This window comes from Taudactylus pleione, unplaced genomic scaffold (genome assembly GCF_031769625.1).
Source record: "Taudactylus pleione unplaced genomic scaffold, aTauple2 ptg000977l, whole genome shotgun sequence".
Taxonomy (NCBI): domain Eukaryota; kingdom Metazoa; phylum Chordata; class Amphibia; order Anura; family Myobatrachidae; genus Taudactylus; species Taudactylus pleione.
In genome coordinates this window covers 5,975,222-5,998,125 of record NW_028285378.1, presented here as the reverse complement: position 1 = coordinate 5,998,125, position 22,904 = coordinate 5,975,222, and the positions used below count along the sequence as shown (strand labels likewise).

Sequence of the window (22,904 nt, the reverse complement as noted above, 5' to 3'; positions counted from 1 at the left end):
TGGGCACCTTTAATTTGCTCTGCTCTCAACTCTGAATCAGCCCCGTAGCACCCACTCGATGCTGTTACTACTATCAGCACACAACCAGCCAGGAAAATTCCTCCTCCAATTGTCATCAGGCTAAAAAAAAAAAAAAAAAAAAAAGAATTAGAAGGGTATATCGACACCAAAGCCAATTGTATGACCTGCAGCCTTGTACATTTATATGGTCATGGAACTCCACTCCATTATCCCGATATCTTACAATAGAATGTATTCCTCCACTTATAAAGTCATTCTGCTAAAGCAGCAATCCCATGAAAATAATACATATGTATTTTTTTTTTTTGTATTTAATTGACTTATACATAACTCTGTGGTTGCCATGATAGTCCATAACACAGCAATCACATGATGCAGAGAGCAGATACGTTTTCAATTGCGTCTAGGAATTTGGTCTGCTGTTTAAGTGCTGTGAAAGCCTATCCTTCATTACTCTCTAAATTTACATGGCAAGCTAAAGCTGGGTACACACTGGAGCAATGTTTTGGCCAAATCGCAACGACAAATCATGTGCATGCACGATGTGCGCGCTCCCACTGTCATATGCAACATTGTCAGGTTTGATGTGCTGCACATCAAACTTGACAATATCCAAGCAGTGCCATGCAGTGTAATGAAGGACAGAATGACTGAATTTTCGGTCGTTCATTACATTGTTCTGATGTGTACCCAAGAACAGATAGCTCAGCCTGTCGAACCCGAAATATCAGCTGGATAAACATCGCTCAGGTGTGAATCCAGCTTAAGAGCTGTGAACCAGTGTCTATCTATGGGTGACAGCCATACTTTGCAAACTCCATAGAGATTTCAAAAAGGAGAATAGTTTGCAAGCAGACCGTGAAGAAAAATGGACTACATGCTTGGAAGGTACTTAACTTGCTATTTAAAAGGAAAAATGTGGGATTGCAAAATTAAGCCTGCTCATTAGATGTTCTAAGCACTTAAATTTTGCAGAGGCAAGTCATTAGATATTTAGAATACACTTAAAAGTGTAATATAATGCATAGACTGTACAAGGACTGACTTACTGTACCATTGCTGATTTTCATGAAATTGTAATAACGGATTGCCGACATATACAAACACATATAATTGTGTGTTGCCCATCAGGTAATAACAAAAGATGCATCTGTAAAGTAAATCAGTGACTCTGTAATGATAGCTGTACTTCTGTCATTCACCAGACGAGGCAGTGAAAGAAGATAAAACAATAGCATTTTTAAAGTAAGTACTGTATGTAACCTTGAAGATACAGACATGAGGAATCCTCTCCACAGAAAAGTAAATTAATACTGATGCAAGCTACCCTTTCTAAAAATGATCCATATGACACATAGGGCTGGCAATCTGAAATGATCACTGCATTCAAATGACTACAATCGCATGTACAATACATATCGCTAATTAAAAACAATCATTTTTATAGGAAACAAGTACCGCTCTGCACAAGTCACACTAGCTGTATGCATTGTACCATGTAACCACAGTAATTAATTAAAATGCAAGGTTAGGATTAGTTAATGTAGCCCCTTATCTGGCAGTCACACTAAAGCTGGGTACACACTCACAGATATAGCTGTCCAATCTGTCTGGTGGGAAGGAAAATCTAGTAATGTATGGGAGCAAATACCAATAGAAATTTGCTCCAAAACCCTGGAAGATAGATCAGATTTTCCTTTCCACCAGATAGATTGGATAGATATATCTGTCAGTGTGTACCCAGCTAGACATCTGTTCGGCTTAATGATGCTGCTTGGTCCCTTCTGTTCCATCAAGTACAGTACAGCAGATTTTGTACTAGCAATCAAAATAAATCATGCCAAAATGCATATTATTTATGCAAGATGGAGCAACAAATTTAGCATAATATTAATGAAAAAAAATATTATTTTTGGTACTTACCGTTAAATCAGTTTCTTTTAATCCATCTGGGGGATACTACTCACCATGGGGTGTAGAGGGCGCTGTGAAGAGTGAGCACATCAAAACTACAATTGTTTGTAAACTGATCCCTTCCCTCTACACCCCATAAGCCTCACGGGAGGTAGTAGGAATTAGTCAAACTTTCTAAAGCCCTAAAAGGGAGCCCACTAAATAGTCAAGCATACAACACCTAACCAAAGAGTTAAGAAACATGTAGTAGCAACAGAACAAGGGGAGGGAACACAGTATCCCCCAGATGTATCAAGTGAAACAGGTGAGTACCAAACATCCTATTTGCTCTTACATCCAATCTGGGTGAAACTGCTCACCATAGGGATGACCCAAAGCTGCTCCTATGTGAGAGTATACCCAGATATCACAGCGTGCATTACTTTGCATCCGAAGCTACAAAGCAAATTAACAAGATTTTGTAAATGTATGAACTGATTACCAGGTGGCTGCCTTGCATAACTGCTCCATTGATGCACCATGTCGTGCTGCCAAGAGGTGCTCACTGATCTAGCAGAATGAGCCACTAGAAGCTATGGAACATGTTCTAAAACATACGCCTGACATATGGGCAAGGTTATTCATCAAGCTACAGACATCTTGAATGCAGGCCAACCTCTCTTGTGCGCCTCATACAGAATGAAAAAAAGTTATCCTTGTTCTGCAAGAGAGCCATAAACTAGTTAGACTCACACAACATCCAGTAATAACAAAGTCATCACCTGACAACAAATCTTGAGACAAGGCAGTAATAACAATTTCCTGAATTAAATGAAAACAAGAACACCTTGGGCTGAAAAGACACATATGTATCATAAAAACCCTAACCTGGTGAAAATCGAATATGCAGACATGCATGAGCTGCCAACTTCGAAACAAGTCTTGCAGAACAAATAGCCAATAGGAAAACCAAATTCCATGTGAGATACTTAAATCAGACAGAATTAAGAGGCTCACCACCAGTGGCACATAAGGGGGTGAACATTGAAGATCCCCTGAAAAAAAGTCTGGACCTCAGGAATAGAGAACAACTTCCTCTGAAAGAAAATGGAGTCGAAACATATACCTTTAACTAAACCAATTTTAAAGACTATCCAGTCCATTCTGCAAAAAGGACAAAAGGTGTGGTAAATTAAATGCCAAAGTATGAACCTGCTTCACTTTACACAAAGCAATATAGATCTTCCAAACCCTATGATGTTTTTGGAAGACACTGGTTTTTCTGGCCCTGATTATTGTCTGGATAAACCTGTCAGATTACCCTGTAGCCAGGAGAATCATGGCTTCACCAGCCATGCCGTTAAAGCCAACTAAGCCAAGTCTGTGTGCAGGACAGGACCTTGGCTGAGCAGAAAGTTAACACAGAGGTTCTGCTGTCAATAAGAGGACGTGGGCATACCAAGCTCTCTGAGATCAATCCGGAACCACCACAATAACAAAGTATTTTCTGCCTTGAGAACTCCCTAACAAATGCATGCAATGGTGTACTAGCACATCTCTAAGCAAGTATTGTCAACACCTGTTTGCTCTCAGTTACGATCTAGCCTTCCAGCAGGAAGACCTGGAAGCCCCTGGTGTTGAACAGAAGGCCCAGAAACACAAGGTGCTGCGAAGGAACCAGACATTTTGGATAATTGATTATCCATCAGTGTGCCTCCAATGTCAATATTGTCAAAAGAAGATGGTCCTCAAAAAAAGGATGTTGGTTGAAGGGACGACCAAACAAAAAGAACTCTGTTAATGGGTGCACTCATTAAATACAGTCCAGAAAAATTGTTATTAAAACATAACTTTTAATTCACAGTAATAATCACTAAAATCGTAATAATCAGCACAAAATATCAGGCAGATGACAACAAGTAACTTTTACTTGTTGTCATCGGTCTGATATTTTGTGTTGTAAGTCTATTTTAGTGATTTCAGGTTGAGTCTCCCATATCCAAAAAGCTTGGGGCCAAGGGTATTTTTGATAACGAATATTCCGTATTTTGCAATATTTGCACACCATATTGAAATGTCTTAGGAATAGGGCCCATATCTAAACACAAACTGCATTTATGTATTATATACACCTTATACACACAGCCTGAAGGTAATTTTATACAATATTTTCAATAATTTTGTGGCTCAAACAATGTTTGTGTACATTGAACCATCAGAAACTAAAAGGTTTCACAATCTCACAATCTCAGTCATGCTAAAAATATTCCGTATTTCGGAATATTTGGATATGGGAGACTTAACATGTACTGTGAATTAAAAGTTATGTTTAATAACAATTTTTCTGGACTGTATTTAAAGAGTACAAAAAAAAAGGTTATCATGCGCTCATCTAAATATAACTGAAATGAATTTGGGAGCAGCTGTTGCTGTTGAGGTCACCACTCTTAGATTAATATAACGATTTGATTTTGAGCAGCTAGCGCTCACCTTGTGGATATGGAGTCTGTTTAAGAAAAGGTGTGATTTGGAACGTATGTGTCCTAACAAATGAAGGTCTTATAATAAATTTTAAAATGATTATAAAGAGAACCCGTCAGTAATTTAATTTGTGGAATTTTAATATATTCATACTCATATTGGACTAACGGGGATGTAGTCTGGAAGCAGACGGTCTAAATGCCGACAGCTGGCTTGCAGACTGCTTTATCGCCTGTCAGTTGCCCGACGTCATATGCCGGGCGCCACAGCCCGGGGTGGGGGGGGGGGGGGTTAGGTTTAGGGCTCCCAGGGGGGACTTGGGGTTAGGCACCCCCCCGGGAGGTTAGGGTTAGGCTAGGCGGAGGGAGGGTTAGGGTAAGGCACCCCCGGGGGGAGGGTAGGGTTAGGCAACCCACCAGGGGACTTAGGTTTAGGCAGCGGGGAAGGGGGGGTTAGGGATTAGGCACCCCTAAGGAGGGTTAGGTTAGTAAATACTTACCTTTAGGACGATCGGGATTTCCTCGTTGGGCAGCAGCTGTCGGTAATACATATCACACCCTGGACTAACAGGCTTACAACTTACTCACAGAGAAACATGAGGGGATAACAGTGAGGGGAGGTTTAAATATATATATATATATATATATATATATATATATATATATATATATATATATATATATATATATATATATATATATATACATACATACATACACACACACACACACACACGAGATTTCCAATTGCTGGGGTAGCTACCCAAATGGGATCACCTGTATCCCTGCATACAAAAGATGAACAGAGGGAGGTGCACTCACCAGTCTTCTAAAATCAATTTTTATTTCACCTTTTTAAAAAATGTTCACAGCATCTCAATAAAGTTCCGACGTTTCGGTCCTAAACATGGACCTTTGTCAAGGTACAGTCCCAAGCAGTACATTGCATCTACATATACACCTGAGTCCAATTAAGCAGCTCCTCCCTCACAATCATAATAGTACAGTCAATACAAACATAAAGACATCTTAACTATCTGTGCAATAATGCCAATCTAAAACTAGCCGAAAATAATGAAAAAACGTGTTAACAAACACATATATAGAAACAAACCTTACAGGCATAATCGAGCTGCATCCCCCGCTGGCGTGCGTGTCAACTCCTCCCACTACCTGTCAAATGGAACGCAAGCCAGTCCATGCTTGTCAGCTCATCCTATTTCCTATCAGGTGGAACGCAAGCTAGTACAGCGGTCATAACAACCGCTGTAGCTGCTTCCTAAACTTCATTTTATAGTTAATAGCGCCTGGGGCAACCTGATTACAGCGTGATACACAAAAACACAGTGGACCCAGTAACGCAAACAAGCAAGTCTGAGTTACAATATATCTCAATATATTAAATATCAATGTCACTAACAAAGCCTTCGTATATAGTGGCTCATTAATCAATGGTCAGTGGAGTTGTCAACATACACGCCCATCAAGAGGACGCACCCCATAAACAAACCAGAGATAAACCACTCAAGGATAAATAAGCTCAATAAACTAAAGTATTATATCAATAAGGATTCATATACCCATAAGATTCAAATTACATATACCTAGATTAGAATGTATACATAAACATGGTTTGCCAAAATATGTGCAAATATTTAAAAAAGAATCTAATTTTGAACAAACAGCCAAAATTAAACACATTAAATAATAAAAATCAAAAATAATAAATAAACAAATAAACTCCATAGGAACACCAACACTGCCATAAAAGTCCCCCAAAAAATAAAAAATAATAAAAAAATGAAAAAATTTAAAAAAATCCAAAAACTGATTTGAAAAATCTGATGATGCACCCCCACTTGATATCCAAAGTAGTTTAATCCAAAAACATCCCGAGATGTATAGCTTCATTGAGGCCACGAGGATGGACTGTATCCAATTTATGTATCCACATCGCTTCTCTCTGGAGCAAAAGTTTAGCCCGATCGCCTCCTCTCTTAGGTGGAGGCACCCAATCGATGATCATACATCTCAATGATGCCAAAGCATGCTGTGTTTCATGGAAATGTCTTGCTACAGGTTTATCAGAAGAGCCATTAACAAGCGCAGCTCTAATAGAGGATCGATGGTTGGCCATCCTCTCACGAAGCCGACGTATCGTCTTGCCAACGTAATACAGAGAGCACGGGCACACCAATAGATAAACCACATGGTCAGAAGTACAGGTAACTCGATGACTAATATAAATCTTAGTACCTGTATGTGGGTGGTGAAAAAATTGACCAACCATCATACTCCTGCATGTGATACAATTTACACATCGGAAGCACCGCGGCTTCATTTGGTTCATCCAGGTCTGGGCAACCCCAGCCTTCTTCCTATCAGGACGCATTAGTATGTCCTTTAAATTCTGGCCACGCTTGAAGCTCATCAACGGTCGTTTTGGTATACGATTTTTTAAAACGGGATCTGTAGCAATTATATCCCAGTGCTTAACCACTGCATTACGGACAATTGAACCAGCAGAGTCAAAAGTTGTAGTTGTTACAAAAGGATCCTCAATTCTTGATCGCTCACTAGCATTATGACCTTCACAAAAAAAATTTTTAGCCTTTTGTAAACATACATTCAAATTTTTCAAATTATATCCTCTATCAAGGAAACGTTGTCGCATTTCAACAATCTGGATATCTGCCATACCAGGGTCAGAGTTATTCCGAAAGACTCGTAAAAATTGTGAAATTGGCAAATTCCTCTTAAGGGCAATTGGATGATGACTATTGTAGTTTAAAAGCGTATTACGGTCAGTGGGTGTCCTATAGAGTTTGTAGCCATAGCCAGCGTCAGTGACAAAAATAGTAATATCCAAAAAATTAATTTGGACGCTATCATAGGTCATGGTGAATCGTGAATAGATCATGGTGAATAGATGTTTGCGTACGCTGGCGCAATGTTACTGCCCATCGCCGTCCCCGCCGTCTGGAGATAGTATCGGTCACCGTATCGAAAATAATTACATGTCAACGTCATCTCCAATAACTCCATTAAAAACTCAATGGGTGGAGATCCCACATGCGTATTCAAAAGAGCCATCCTCACTGCCATCATTCCCTCCATATGTGGAATTACAGTATACGACGACGATGCATCTAGACTGACCAAAAAACCATTATGTATTAAAAGGTAAGGACCCCAATTTAACAATCAGATCTTGCGTATCCCTAAGGTAACTGTCAGTTCTAATGACACATTTCTGGAGAAAGCTGTCAAAATACTGGGCAATCGGGGAAAACCGAGAATTACGTGCCGAAATTATCGGACGTCCAGGCGGTTGGTCCAGGGATTTATGGATCTTGGGTAGTAAATTCCGTTGTCAAAAAACCAAAAGTATCATTATTGATCCAGCCGTTCTTTAACGCACCATCCAAGACCAAATCCAGTCTGTTTTAAAAACCCACTATCGGGTCACCAATCAACAATCGATATGTACCAGTATCTGACAGCTGTCTCCTTATTTCTGTGTCATAATCAGTGGTGTTTAACACAACAACTGCCCCACCTTTGTCTGCTGTTCTAATAGTAATTTGCTCATTTTTACTGAGATCGCATAAAGCGATTCTTTCAGATCAAGGCAGATTATGTCTCACTCGCTGTTGAATTCTGAGAGATTCTTGTATACTTTGATCCAATAACCTTGAAAACATTTTAATGCTAGGGTTTTGTGATGGTGGATCAAACATGCTCTTCCTTTTAAATACACTAAGTTGTGTGTTGGTATTCTCATAAAATTTCTCCTTCAATCTTAGTTTTCGGTTCAATTTATATTTGTCAATACTCCACCTAAAATCATTATGATAGGTGGTGGGGACAAAAGACCCTTCGACAGAAGGTTCATCTCATCAATACTCAATTTATAAGATGACAAATTTCTGACTGAACTTTTTGTGTTTTTGTCGGTTTTCTCCCCCCCTTGTATTTGCCCCGCCTCGGGTGGGGCCTTCTGCGTTTAAAGCAATGTCAAACTGGTATTGGTTTGCGTGTCAGAGGAATCCCTATCAGAAGAGGTATAGCTATCAAGTTGAAAATAGGGATTTCTAGATCTTATATTTCTAAATCTGTAAGTCGGGTTATCCGTGCCCGTCAACCACCGATAGACACGGTGTTCCTGATAATCCCTGCTAACTTTTTCAAGCTTAACCCGCTTAAAAGCTATCAAATCTTTCTGATATTTATCAAGTTGTATTTTTAGTTTATCTATCCATTGCTCTGAAATATCACCCTGCAAAGTTGTCACTATATTGGGTTTAATGCTTGCAATTTCACCTCTGACTTTTTTTTAAATCTACTCCAACCTCTCCAATCACCAACAAAAGCAAATCAAAGGAGCATTTGTTAAGTACTGTGCACCATTTACTACAAAACATAGGGTTATTTCTCCCAATCGTGGGAATATTCTTTATTCTAAAACCACGATGGATCTGCTTTTTTCGGAAATAGTCAGATAAAAATTGCCCATGGAGTAACAGATCTATTTCTCTTTTCTCTAAGTGTAAAATTCGCCTATACGATTCACCATGACCTATGATAGTGTCCAAATTAATTTTTTGGACATCACTATTTTTGTCACTGACGCTGGCTACGGCTACAAACTCTATAGGGAACCCACTGACCGTAATACGCTTTTAAACTACAATAGTCATCATCATCCAATTGCCCTTAAGAGGAATTTGCCAATTTCACAATTTTTACGAGTCTTTCGGAATAACTCTGACCCTGCTATGGCAGATATCCAGATTGTTGAAATGCGACAACGTTTCCTTGATAGAGGATATAATTTGAAAAATTTGAATGTATGTTTACAAAAGGCTAAAAAAAATTTTTGTGAAGGTCATAATGCTAGTGAGCGATCAAGAATTGAGGATCCTTTTGTAATAACTACAACTTTTGACTCTGCTGGTTCAATTGTCCGTAATGCAGTGGTTAAGCACTGGGATATAATTGCTACAGATCCAGTTTTAAAAAATCGTATACCAAAACGACCGTTGATGAGCTTCAAGCGTGGCCAGAATTTAAAGGACATACTAATGCGTCCTGATAGGAAGAAGGCTGGGGTTGCCCAGACCTGGATGAACCAAATGAAGCCGCGGTGCTTACGATGTGTAAATTGTATCACATGCAGGAGTATGATGGTTGGTCAATTTTTTCACCACCCACATACAGGTACTAAGATTTATATTAGTCATCGAGTTACCTGTACTTCTGACCATGTGGTTTATCTATTGGTGTGCCCGTGCTCTCTGTATTACGTTGGCAAGACGATACGTCGGCTTCGTGAGAGGATGGCCAACCATCGATCCTCTATTAGAGCTGCGCTTGTTAATGGCTCTTCTGATAAACCTGTAGCAAGACATTTCCATGAAACACAGCATGCTTTGGCATCATTGAGATGTATGATCATCGATTGGGTGCCTCCACCTAAGAGAGGAGGCGATCGGGCTAAACTTTTGCTCCAGAGAGAAGCGATGTGGATACATAAATTGGATACAGTCCATCCTCGTGGCCTCAATGAAGCTATACATCTCGGGATGTTTTTGGATTAAACTACTTTGGATATCAAGTGGGGGTGCATCATCAGATTTTTCAAATCAGTTTTTGGATTTTTTTCAATTTTTTCATTTTTTTATTATTTTTTATTTTTTGGGGGACTTTTATGGCAGTGTTGGTGTTCCTATGGAGTTTATTTGTTTATTTATTATTTTTGATTTTTATTATTTAATGTGTTTAATTTTGGCTGTTTGTTCAAAATTAGATTCTTTTTTAAATATTTGCACATATTTTGGCAAACCAGGTATACATTCTAATTTAGGTATATGTAATTTGACTCTTATGGGTATATGATGCCTTATTGATATAATACTTTAGTTTATTGAGCTTATTTATCCTTGAGGAGTGGTTTATCTCTGGTTTGTTTATGGGCTGCGTCCTCTTGATGGGCGTGTATGTTGACAACTCCACTGACCATTGATTAATGAGCCACTATACCAGTGTTGGCTAACCTTGACACTCCAGCTGTTGTGGAACTATATATCCCAGCATGCCCTGCCACAGTTTTAGCATGCCCTAATAGCAAAACTGTAGCAGTGCATGCTGGGTTATGCAGTTCCATAATAGCTGGAGTGTCAAGGTTAGCCAACACTGCACTATACGAAGGCTTTGTTAGTGACATCTATATTTAGTATATGAAGATATATTGTAACTCAGACTTGCTTGTTTGCGTTACTGGGTCCACTGTGTTTTTGTGTATCACTGTAATCAGGTTGCCCCAGGCGCTATTATCTATAAAATGAAGTTTAGGAAGCAGCTACAGCGGTTGTTATGACCGCTGTACTAGCTTGCGTTCCACCTGATAGGAAATAGGATGAGCTGACAAGCATGGACTGGCTTGCGTTCCATTTGACAGGTAGTGGGAGGAGTTGACACGCACACCAGCGGGGGATGCAGCTCGATTATGCCTGTAAGGTTTGTTTCTATATATGTGTTTGTTAACACGTTTTTTTCATTATTTTCGTCTAGTTTTAGATTGGCATTATTGCACAGATAGTTAAGATGTCTTGATATGTTTGTATTGACTGTACTATTATGATTGTGAGGGAGGAGTCGCTTAATTGGACTCAGGTATATATAGATGCAATGTACTGCTTGGGACTATACCTTGACAAAGGTCCATGTTTAGGACCGAAACGTCGGAACTTTATTGAGATGCTGTGAACATTTTTTAAAAAGGTGAAATAAAAATTGATTTTAGAAGACTGGTGAGTGCACCCCCCTCTGTTCATCATATATATATATTTATATATATTTTGGGGAGAGAAAAGATTTTAAAAATAAAAATTGAAAGAATAATAATAATTAAAAATAGAAATGAAAATCTAAATTGCAGAGTAAAAATACAAGAGTGAGAGTAAAAATTGGGAGAATATAAGAATACATGTATACAGTCCCGGTTTATCATGTATGAGGTTCCAAAGCTGGTCCAATATTCAACTTACTCACAGAGAAACATGAGGGAAAGGGAGGGGATAACAGTGAGGGGATGTTAACGGGACTCAGATGCCCTTTTAAAATCACAAGACCGGAACATACGGAGATCCTTGAAAAAAGCCACCGGAGCTGGCTGAAACACTTTGGACCTACCACTTATCATACACCAGGGAACACCAGAGTTAGCAGACCGCGTGAGGGGACGGAGCGGCAGCGAGCACAGAGGATCGGAAGACCGCAGGCGAAGGTAAGAGGTGTTTTTTTTTCAAAAGGGGCAGGCTGTGTTAACCGGGGGATCCAGGATTGTGGCGCGTGCTGGTGATACACCCGCCACATGAGCAGTTAGCCTGCATACCCCCCACAATACCAGGAATCCCTGCCTTAAAACCACATAGGAGACGTTACATATGCACTGCTGTGCAGCAGTGCATGTGTATGCCATCCGATCTATCTTACCTCACCACCCCTTCACTGATGGGTGAAACTGTCAGAACTGCAGAACTGACAAGTGTGGATATCCGCAACTGCACTCTGATCCCATAAAGGAACTTACACAAAGATCCAGTTTTTGGGAAATACAATACCAACCTAAAACCATTCTGGACCTATTTCTTAAATATTGGACCAGCTTTGGAACCTCATACATGATAAACCGGGACTGTATAAATGTATTCTTATTTTCTCCCAATTTCTCTTCTCACTCTTGTATTTTTACTCTGCAATTTAGATTTTCATTTTCCAATTTTAACTATTATTCTTTCAATTTTTAGACATTTCCCTCCCCAATATATATAATTATATATATATTTGTTATACATATTTTTTTTTTTTTTTTTTTTAACATCCCCTCACTGTTATCCCCTCCCTTTCCCTCAGGTTTCTCTGTGAGTAAGTTGTAAGTCTGTTAGTCCAATATGAGTTCATGAATATATTAAAATTCCACAAATTAAATTGCTGACGGATTCTCTTTATAATCATTTTAAAATTTATTATAAGACCTCAATTTGTTAGGACACATACGTTCCAAGTCACACCTTTTCTTAAATAGACTCAATATCCACAAGGTATTTAATGAGTACACCCATTAACAGAGTTCTTGTTTGGTCGTCCCTTCAACCAACATCCTTTCCTCCTCGATAGTTCTTACTCTGGGCTGCACCACCACCTCTATACATTATATTAATACAATATGGTTAGGTGGATAAAATAGTATTGATATTTTTGCCCCTATACAGATTTTCCTAGATCAGTGCAGTGATTTCATTTCCTCTCTTCCCCCTTCCCCCAATTAATTATAATTTAAGCATCCACCCTGGATAAATCCAAGTCCTCCTATGCAAATGGTTATGTGGAAACAAATCTCCACGGCACCCGAGACACGGCAGGAAAAAAGGACAGTCTGCTTCTTTGACTTTTTAAGAGACTGCCATAACCACAGGTTCATCAACATTTTATGGTCTGTCAGATTAAAACAAATATTCCACATCCAGTCTACAAAGACATGCTTCTTCCCACTTTTCAACATCCTCCAGAGCAGACTCTCTAAACCTCACCATCCTCCACCAGTAACAAGTCTGAAATAGACTCCCCCCCTGAAAGGATTGTCACGGAGCCACCTGATATTTGCAGGGGGTGTAAGCTAATGTAGCTTCACAAAGCCCTCCACAGAAGCAGTCATTATAGTCATATTGGTAGTAGAGCCTGGACACAAGTAGATTACTGGATCCCAGAGGTACACAGATCCAGATTACCGGCAGAGCAACTTGCGCAACAGCCAACTTGGTCCTGACAAGGTTGAGATCATTTAGCATGGCATTTGGAACAGGTGTAGTACACCATTACAGAATTGACCTTTGATTTTCTTTCATTATGTCTGAAAAATATTCCAACACCAAAATTCTGCAAAACACTAACAAAACACAATGAGAGTGAAACAGCAGAGCCCAAATTCTAACTTGCAACGTTTAGGGAAAAAAATACCCTCTCAAGCTGACAATACAAGTAGAGATAGAGGCTCCAGCCAGAGAGAGAAAAATGAGAGACTTATAGATATAACTCCTTTTCTTCTTTGGTTGGAGACCAGGCACCAAACTATTAAAGCTTCAGGTCCCAGGATGCCTTGGGTAATCCTCCATATAAACAACGATCCAAGCCTTCAGTAACAAGCCTCAAGTGTGGAGAAGGAAAGAGGAGAAGGAAGAGCAATCGTACACCAGAAACACTCTTACACAAGATGAGGGAATATGTGACCGAAAGAAAAAATTACCCATGCAGCCAGGTGCGTCAGGGTGGGTGCCCTGTGGACTTCGAAGAAAAGGAGTTATCTAGGTAAGTCTACCATAACTCTAATTTTCTTCTTCTGGGTCCATAGGAATCGAATGGGATACCATGGGGATGTCCTAATGCAGTTTCCCTAGGGTGGAGGGCGCTCCTGAGCAGAAAGGAGAACTAGTCGCCCAAAATAAGCATCCTGAGAGGCAAAAGTATCAAAAAGCATAGAACTTAAGAAAAGTGTGGACAGAAGACCACGTAGCTGCCTTGCGCAACTGTTCAGCATAGGCACCATGATTGCCCTACAGACAGAGCAGAATGTGCTGTCACCGTGCTTGGAACAGGGAGATCTGCCAGTGAGTACGCCTGAGAGATACTCATGCGTAGACATCTCGCCAGAGTCTGCTTATTAGCTGGCCATCCTCGTTTTGTGAAAACCATATAATACAAAAAGAGCATTAGATTTTTTAATAGGAGTTTGTATGCTCCACATAGATACAGAGAGCACGAACTACATCCAGGGAGGCTTCACCTACAGAAAGATCTGGAGCCTGAAAAGCTGGAACAATTTCTTCATTAACAAGTAAACGGGACACTAGCAAGGTAAGCCTCCCTTGTACGAAGAACAGCTTTATCCTGGTGAAAAATCAAAAATGGGGACAAGACAGCGCTGACAAAAATCGGGCGAGCAGAAGAGATAGCGAGAAGAAAAAGCGTCTTCACTGTCAGCCACTTAAAATCTAAAGATTCAAATGGGCGATTTTGTAGCCCCTTAAGAACCAAAGACAAATCCCACGGTGCTAGCGATGGAACAAAAAGGAGGCTGAACTCGCAGAACTCCTAGAAAAAAAAATTCTAACATCTGGTAATGAGGCAATCGTCCTCTGGAACCAGACTGACAGTGCAGAAACCTGCACTCTCAAAGTAGCCAGGCAGAAACAACAGTCTAAACCCACCTGGAAAAAAGCCAGTACCCTGGAAATCCTAAACACCTTAGGATCATACTTTCTGTGGGAATACCATTGACGATAAGAATGCCAAACTCTGTAATAGATGCGGGCAGAGGCAGGCTTCCGTGCCCTAAGCATCGTCTGAATTACAGAATTGGAAAAACCTTTTGCTCTTAGTATCGAAGATTCAAGAGCCACGCCATCAAAGCCAGATGAGTTAAGTCCGGATGCAGGCAGGGACCCTGCGTTAGCAGATCCTGCCATAGAGGAAGAGTATACGGACTGTCTATTGACAGATTCTGTATGTCTGTGAACCGACATCTGGGCCAAGGCGGAACCACCAGTATTACTGTTCTGCCTTACTGATTGAATTTCCTGAGAACTCTTAGGAGGAGGGAGATCGGAGGGAAGAGATAAGCCAGCAAGAAGTCCCATCTTACTGCTAGTGCGTCCACGAAGGCTGCTGATGGGTTGTCACGCTGGGCGGCGGGTTTTTGAAAGCCGAGGTCTGAGGCTGTGGGAGGAGGCGAAGGCGAGGGGCCTGGACGTATGATCTCCGCATCCACAAGTCTTGGTCATTGGCTAGACCTAGTCAGTCAATGGTGCGGAGTCTAACTCACAAGGAGGTGTTCGCCAGTGACCCCTCCAAGCGGGATATGGGTTTGTGCGGCTCCCTGTAAGCAGGTCGCGGTCCTTTGAATTGGTGACCAAGGCCTAAAAGGGAAAAGAGAATCAAAACACCCGTGGCCCAAGGGTAATGCCTGGAATAGGCACGTGGGGAGTGGGATAGAACTCCTGGCTGGAGAAAGGCACTTGAGGTGCTGACTAGAGAGGTGTGGAGATTTATTGGTAGGCTGAGGTAACAGCTGGATATCCCACGAAGTATATACCGGATTGCCGGACGGAGATCATGAACTAGGGTGCAATGAGACGAAGGGTTAACCTGCTCACAGGCTGTGATGGTGAAAGCACTGCGATGAGATGAAGGATAACGTGCAAACAGGCTGTGATGGTAAAAGCTTTGCGATGAGATGAAGGGTTAACTTGAACACAGGCTGTGGTAGAAAAAGCACTGAGGTGAGATGAAGGGTAAACTTGCACACAGGCTGTGATGGTAAAAGCACTGTGATGAGATGAAGGGTTAACTTGCACACAGGCTGTTGCTTAGTAAAGGCACTGTGGAGAGATGGAGGTTAGCTTTCACACAGGCTGTTGATAGTAAAGGCACTGTGGTGAGATAGCTTAGAAACTTCTGGAAGAAACACACTGGAAGCACGGGAACCTGGAACGAGACTCCTCTAGTTACACTAGCGGCGACAATGATTGTTCAGGCAACTACCTGGGAGCACAGGAGCCGGATATGTACCCCTGGAAGCCTGCTGATAGGCCCACAGCGTCAGCTGACCAGCCGGGCCACTCAGGGAAGGAAGTACTGACATAGGGAAAGTGTCATGGCGGCGCCCATGACAGAAACTGCGATCCCCGCTCACCGGGTCGCCTGACACCACAGCTCAGCTCCTCCCACGTCGCCGCGCAAGCCGCCCGGGAAGTCAGAGGAAGCCGGCGGGATGGTAAGGGACGGCCGATCCCTGGCTGAACTCTGACATGGGTCTCTGGACCTGGACACCTTGTGGTTGTGACGTGACGCCATGAGATCCATCTCTGGTGAACCCCATTTGTTTACCAGGAGCTGAAACACTCCCGGTTGGAGAGACCACTCTCCGGCGTGTATGTCCTGATGACTTAGGAAGTCGGCTTCCCAATAGAGTACTCCCAGTATGAATATTGCCGAGATGGCCGGAAGATGACGTTCTGCCCAAATCAGAACCCTTGTCACCTCTTTCATGGCTGCGTAGCTTTTTGTGCCTCCCTGATGATTGAGGTAGGCCACTGTTGTTGCATTGTCAGACTGTATCAGGCCCGGCTTGCCCTGGAGCAGGTCCTGTGCCATGACAAGTTCTTTGTATACTGCTTGCAGTTCCAGAATGTGTATTGGCAGATGAATTTCCTGATTTGTCCATCTACCCTGAAAGTTGCGATGACCTGTCACTGCTCCCCATCCGCGAAGACTGGCGCCTGTGGTTAAAAGCACCCAATTTGGAATCCAGAATGAGCACCCTTTGTTCAGATGATCCTGTCCATTCCACTTCGAGAGAATCAATCTTTGCAGAGGCCTGGAATGGAACTGAGCATACCCCACCATGTCGAAGGTGGATACCATTGATCCCAGGACCTGCATTGCTAACAGAATGGATACCCTTCGCTTGCATAGCAACTTGCATATTCACAACGATAAGGCCACAATCTTGTCCTCCGGCAGAAACACAGTCTGTGCCTGAGAATCCAGAAGAGCTCCCAGATGTATCATCTGCTGTGTTGGAGAAAGTGATGATTTCTTTCGATTGATGATCCAGCCGTGCTTTTTAAGCATGCTCAGTTGAAGATGGTTTTGTAAAACAACTGGAATCTGTGCCAATATCAGAGTCATCCAGACATGGCAGAATTCTGACTCCCCGACGCCTGATATAGGCCGTCATGACTGCCATTATTTTAGTAAATACCCGGGGAGCCATAGATAAGCCAAAGGGTAGAGCCTGAAATTGGTAATGTTGCTTAAGGACAGCAAACTGTAAAAATTGCTAGTGGGATGGTATAATAGGAACATGCAGAATTGCATCCTGCTGACTTTGAACCCGCCAGAGTAGCTATTATTTTATCCAACTCTGCTACAAAAAGTACTTTTCCATAGAAAGGTAAAACTTCCAGAGCCTTCTTTGATCCTGTATCAGCTTTCCAGGATCTAAACCAAAGGGCCCTGCATGCCACTATTGAAGCTGCTGATGCTTTAGAAGCTAAAATTCCAGCATCTACAGCAGCACCTCCTAGGTAGGAAGCTGCTTCCCATATATGGGAGATATGCATAATCTGTTCTCTGGTAGCATTTGGTAGAGAATCTTCCAGTGCTCCCATCCATTCTTCAACAGCTTTGACTACCCAGGCTCCAGCCATAGCTGGACGAGTAACAGCTCCAGATGATAAAAATATTGTTCTAAAACATGCTTCCATCTTTTTATCCATGGAATCCTTCAGAAAAGATGCTGACGGAATAGGCAGGTAGCATTTCTGATTAAATGTGTCACGAGCATCCACAGTAGGAGGTACCTCCCGCTTAGTACATACAGAAGCCGGGGAAAGGATACAACGATGTTATTCTCTTATTCACATAAAAACGTTTGGCAGGTTTACTCCATGTCTCATCCATAAGCTCAGTGAGCTGTTCAGATACAGGAAACTCTGTTTTGACCACCTTCCGGTGGTGATTAAACACTGGAGCCTTCTTACTATGAGCTGCTTCATCATCCTGAATATCTAGGATTGATTTAACCACCCTCACCAAAGAAGGAACATCCACTGTGGGCGGATAGTCCTCCTCCCCCGAGCTAGACCCTTGAGAGGAAACTTGCACATCATCTAATTCCTCTGATGATGCGTCTGAATCCATAGGTTGAGCAGACTGATATAAAGATAACTTGCGTTTTGGCACCTTAGTAACTACCGGTCTGCTATCAACATTAAATTGTGCCATACTCTGACTAGAACGGCCATAAACATCCTTCCAGGAAGGATGCATAGGAGGTGCAAACATAGCATGCTGTGGACACTCCATCCAAGGAGGCATAATGGGAGCGGCCATACGATCCACAAACTGCTTCATTACCTGGGACAAAGAGGATACCCAAAAAGGCTCCACGGACAGGTAAACTGGACTGGTGATGTGGCTCTTTATAACAGGCAACACACAAACCATCCTTAATGTCTTGAGGGGACAAATAGGCCATACATGATTAACGAAACCAGCATCCTCCTGTAACCCTTTATCTTTTTACATGTTCAATAAAGGCAATAATTTCAATATTATGTGACAGCCATCACAAAATCTTAATGAATGTGAAGTACTCAGGGAAAAACCTCCATCCCAAGAGGATGGAGAGAAAAAACAGTGATCGTTATAATTGACTTAAGGAGCATACAGACTAGACGATATGCTCCCTGAGCGATACCGTCTAGTGTGTCCCTGGCAGGGCTGTGCTCAGTCTCGTTCATGACATTGAGCACACCCGTTGAACGATATCATTAACGTTATGGTTCAGCGCTGGGCTCTATCCCCCATTCCCCAACATGCAGCAACCTGACAATATCGTCAGGTTGGCCTGCATGTTTGGCAGATGAATGATAAAGACGAATGACCTGCGGGAACGCGCATCGTTAGTCGTTTGTAATTATCGTTCATCGTTTTGGTGAAAAAATGGACGATAAAGTGAACGACTGAGCGATATCGTTATCGTTTACTCGTCCAGTTTAATCGCCCAGTGTGTACGCACATAGACAGAAATAAAAGACAGTGTAAATACAGCAGTTCGCAAACAGTCACATACAATGCATATGTAAAAAAATTACAATCGACTAAATAAAATACACAAAAACAGGGGAATGGTAAGATATAGAGCACTATGGGCCTGATTCAGACCCACTCGAAAGCGGCTGTCCGCTCGCAAATGGGTCGATGGTGTACACTGCGCATGCGCACGACGGAGGGAGCTCCGTCGTGCACATGCGCCAGACGCGACGAGCGAAGGACTTTCCTTCGCTCGTTGTGTCTGATCAAAGGTGGCGTGCTGTCGATGGTGATTGACAGCACGCCCCCTTTGGTGGGCGTGCCAGGGGTGTGCCTCCCAGACGGAGGCGTTCCCAAGGGAACGCCTACCGTCAGAAGCCGGCCCCACTGACATCACTAGTGATGTCAGTGGGAGTGATTTTGGCTGATAGAGCCAAAATCACTCCAGGGCTTATGGTCGAAAACCCCGACCACAGGCTTCTGGTCGCACTGGCGATGGTCGCGACCATCGCGACCATCATCCTGCACGCTCGTATGAGCTGTGGGTGGTGACCCACAGCTATACGAGCGTCCAGGAGGACGCTCTATTTTTATGGAGGACGGCCCTCATTCAGAGCGAGCGCTCTGCTCAGAGCGTCCGGCTCTGAATGAGGACCAATATACCTTAACCAAGGGAGAGGTATACAGAGACTGACCCAAACCCTTCTGAGACCAACAGCTACTGCCCTGCACTGAGCGTGTACCATGAGCATCTCATACACATGAGGAGGGTAGGCAAAGCAACCCAGACATGCGAAGCCCTTCGTAGGGACTGCATTTGGGTTGGGTGAGGAGCTGCCAGGGTAGTGCCTACCTCCCCTAAGCTGCCTTAAACAGCCGGGTACGCTGGCCTCGTGGCAGCAGAAGCGTCTGCTGCCGATCCCCGGCGTCAAACGAAATGGACCCGGTGGTGTAGTAATGACGCGGACAATCCCGGGCCCTGACTGCAGTGGCTTCTGGTGCGTCTGACGCCAGAAGCAAGGACTGCCACGCGCAATTCCCCGTAAGCGAGGAATCGCCTTACCTGACATCTGCATGTGTCCGGTTGCAGTCCGGGTCGCAGCATTGCTGCTAGCAAGCTCAGCCGCGATCCGCTAAAATCACCAGCCCAGTTACTGGTGTTGCGGCCCGGTGGAGGTAGATGGAGTCGCAGTACATGTGTCATAATTCAGACGCTTAGTACCGCCAACCCAAAAACATAAAAATAAAAGCTTAGGACTGCCTGAGCAGCCCCATTACAAACAAACAACCAAGTCCTATGGCTAGGGGCAGAGTATATATGGAGGAGGAACCAGAGGCATCCTGGGAGCTGAAGCTTTAACTGTGCCTGGTCTCTTCAACCATAATACCATTATAGTATCCCTGTGGATCCCTATGGACCCTGAAAAAAAAAAAAACTATAAACACTTCTATTTTTGAAAGCATTATTACTTTTGGCAGCATTTTTTCCACACCTGAATGAAACATACAAATGTAAATCCCACGCTCCTCTTTTAAGATAATCCCGATTACAGGTAGTATCAGGTAACAATTACGATGCTTTTTTCAGATCCTCCGAATTTCCATAAAAATTCCATCTCGATGTGGTCATAAAAAGGGAAACATAAAAAATAATGTGCATCAGTGACAAGAGTATAAGGTGTAAATATTTCTACCACAAAACACCCTTAGAGGTGAAATGGGAAGAAATAATAGAGCTGTAGGTCACATGTATGCTTACTTGAGCAACATGGACTTAAAACCCATAAAAGGTCTAAAGGTGAAGCACTCTCCAAAGTGGAAAACCTTCCATCTGTTAATATCCTACAAGTCACCACGTGTGTTTGAAGCCAAAAGACGAGTGCTTACATGTATGCTTACATGAAAGGGATGTTTGTAGGCATATCAAAGAATCTTTGTGGATGGCAAAAATCCAAAATTGTGCCCCTTCTTAGATCAATCCTCCAACAATGATATCCATATAATGGTCATAGAATGATTTATTAAACTAATAAAAAAAAAATAAAAAAAAAAAAAGCACAGATTAATACAACTGACTCAGGAAACAAGATAAAATACATACCTTCAAGGAGTAAAAGTTTGGGATTCTCCACTGAAGTACCAAGGCCCAGATTCAGAGCCGCCCACCGCTGGCGGCTGTTCGCAGGGAATGTGGGCATAGGTTTTCAGTTTTTTGTTTTTTTTCGCAAAGCTGTGGGAGACCACACACAGCTTATGCGAGCGCCCAGGAGACCGTCACGATAGTCGCGACCAGCGGCCGTGCGCCGAGACTTGGGGTAGGGTCTAGCTGCCGCAAGGACGAGTGGATTTCCTGCTCTAATAGAGCAGGAAGTCCACTACTGACATCAGTAGTGACGTCAGTTAGTCCGCCTACTAACGGGGCGAGCAGGGAACGCCTGCGTTTGTGCAGCAACCCCCCCTCAAAACGGGGCGAGCAGTCAATCACAATCGACAGCCGCCCCGTCTTGTTGCGAGCCCCGTAGCGACTGAACTTCAGTCGCTCAGCGGGGTGAGCGCATGTGCACGCCAGACGCGGCCCATGCGCAGTTTATTAACATCGGGCCGCTTGCGAGCAGCTCTGAATCGGGCCCCAAGTTTCTAGAGAACAGGAGTATCAAGCCTGCACCATCTCACAAACGAGTTTCGACCAGATGAGCCTGAAATCAGCATGATCTCATAAGAGCAGCGCAGGATTTACATTTATGTTTGGTTTTGTTGATTATTTCCGGGTAAGAACGCCTTTGCTGCTCCCGGTTCCAGCGCACTGAGAACCACTGTTTGTTACATATTTTTTCCACACCTGTCTAAAACTTTTGCACAGTATTGTGTATATATACACAGGAAGGCACACGGATATCAAAAGGGGATCTGGCTCTGCGGACAGTTATAAAGTGACTAATTAATATTTCATTTCAATGCACTTCTGTAGACTTCTTCTACAGAGAAGAGTTGGGGGAGCATATTTAGTGGAAATAAAAAACTACAAAAGATTGAGTCAGATAATTCCCTTTGAACTAGGCATTGGATACGCGGCTTTAGGATCTATTCATTAGCCGATATAATGAATGAGTAAACGATAACGATATCGTTCATTATATCGGCCAGTGGATATGCCGTCAACGACCAGCGATACGCGCTCCCGTTAATGATATCATTCAGTGTGTGCGCTCAATGTCGTTAAGGACATTGAGCACACCACTGCCGAGGGAACACTACGCGATAATCGGTCATGGAGCAATATAGTGTAGTGGATATGCGGCTTAAGACTTCGTTAAAATTACAGTTGTGACTTTCTACAAAGAAAATAAAATACTGGAGCGCTACACCATATGATACTGATAAATAGTGGTGATAAACTTTACATATACTGAACACTTGCTAATGAGAAAGGTATGGTATAAATGTTTTACTGATAAACAATAAAATTGCATTTATGTACACAATAAAAGAAGAAATCAATATAAAAAAAAAAAAAAAAAAAAAGAACTCAATGTAATATCTAGATCAGATATTGATATAGATAGATCAATGATGAATGAATCAGTGAAACTGCATGCATAAATAAATATGTTTAAATTAATGGTGAAGTTGTTGATATACTCTTGAGACGAGAGCATTTTGATACGTGGCAGATGGCTGTAGATGGTGTTGGTCACAATTCTGACTATTCCTTTGGATGTAGATACGACAGTGCTGAGAATCCTAATCAATGTTTATATGTGTCAGATACGCGGCATGTACCATATACCATACCTTTCTCATTAGCAAGTGTTCATTATATGTAAATTTTATCACCACTATTCATCAGTATCA

At 42.3% G+C, this 22,904-nt stretch overlaps 1 protein-coding gene across 3 annotated transcripts in view; it reads right to left on the bottom strand.

Annotated features, from left to right (window-relative positions):
- The window catches only part of LOC148454597 (glutaminase kidney isoform, mitochondrial-like), a 600,729-nt gene that overhangs the window by 531,850 nt on the left and 45,975 nt on the right, over positions 1 to 22,904 (bottom strand). The window lies entirely within an intron of this gene.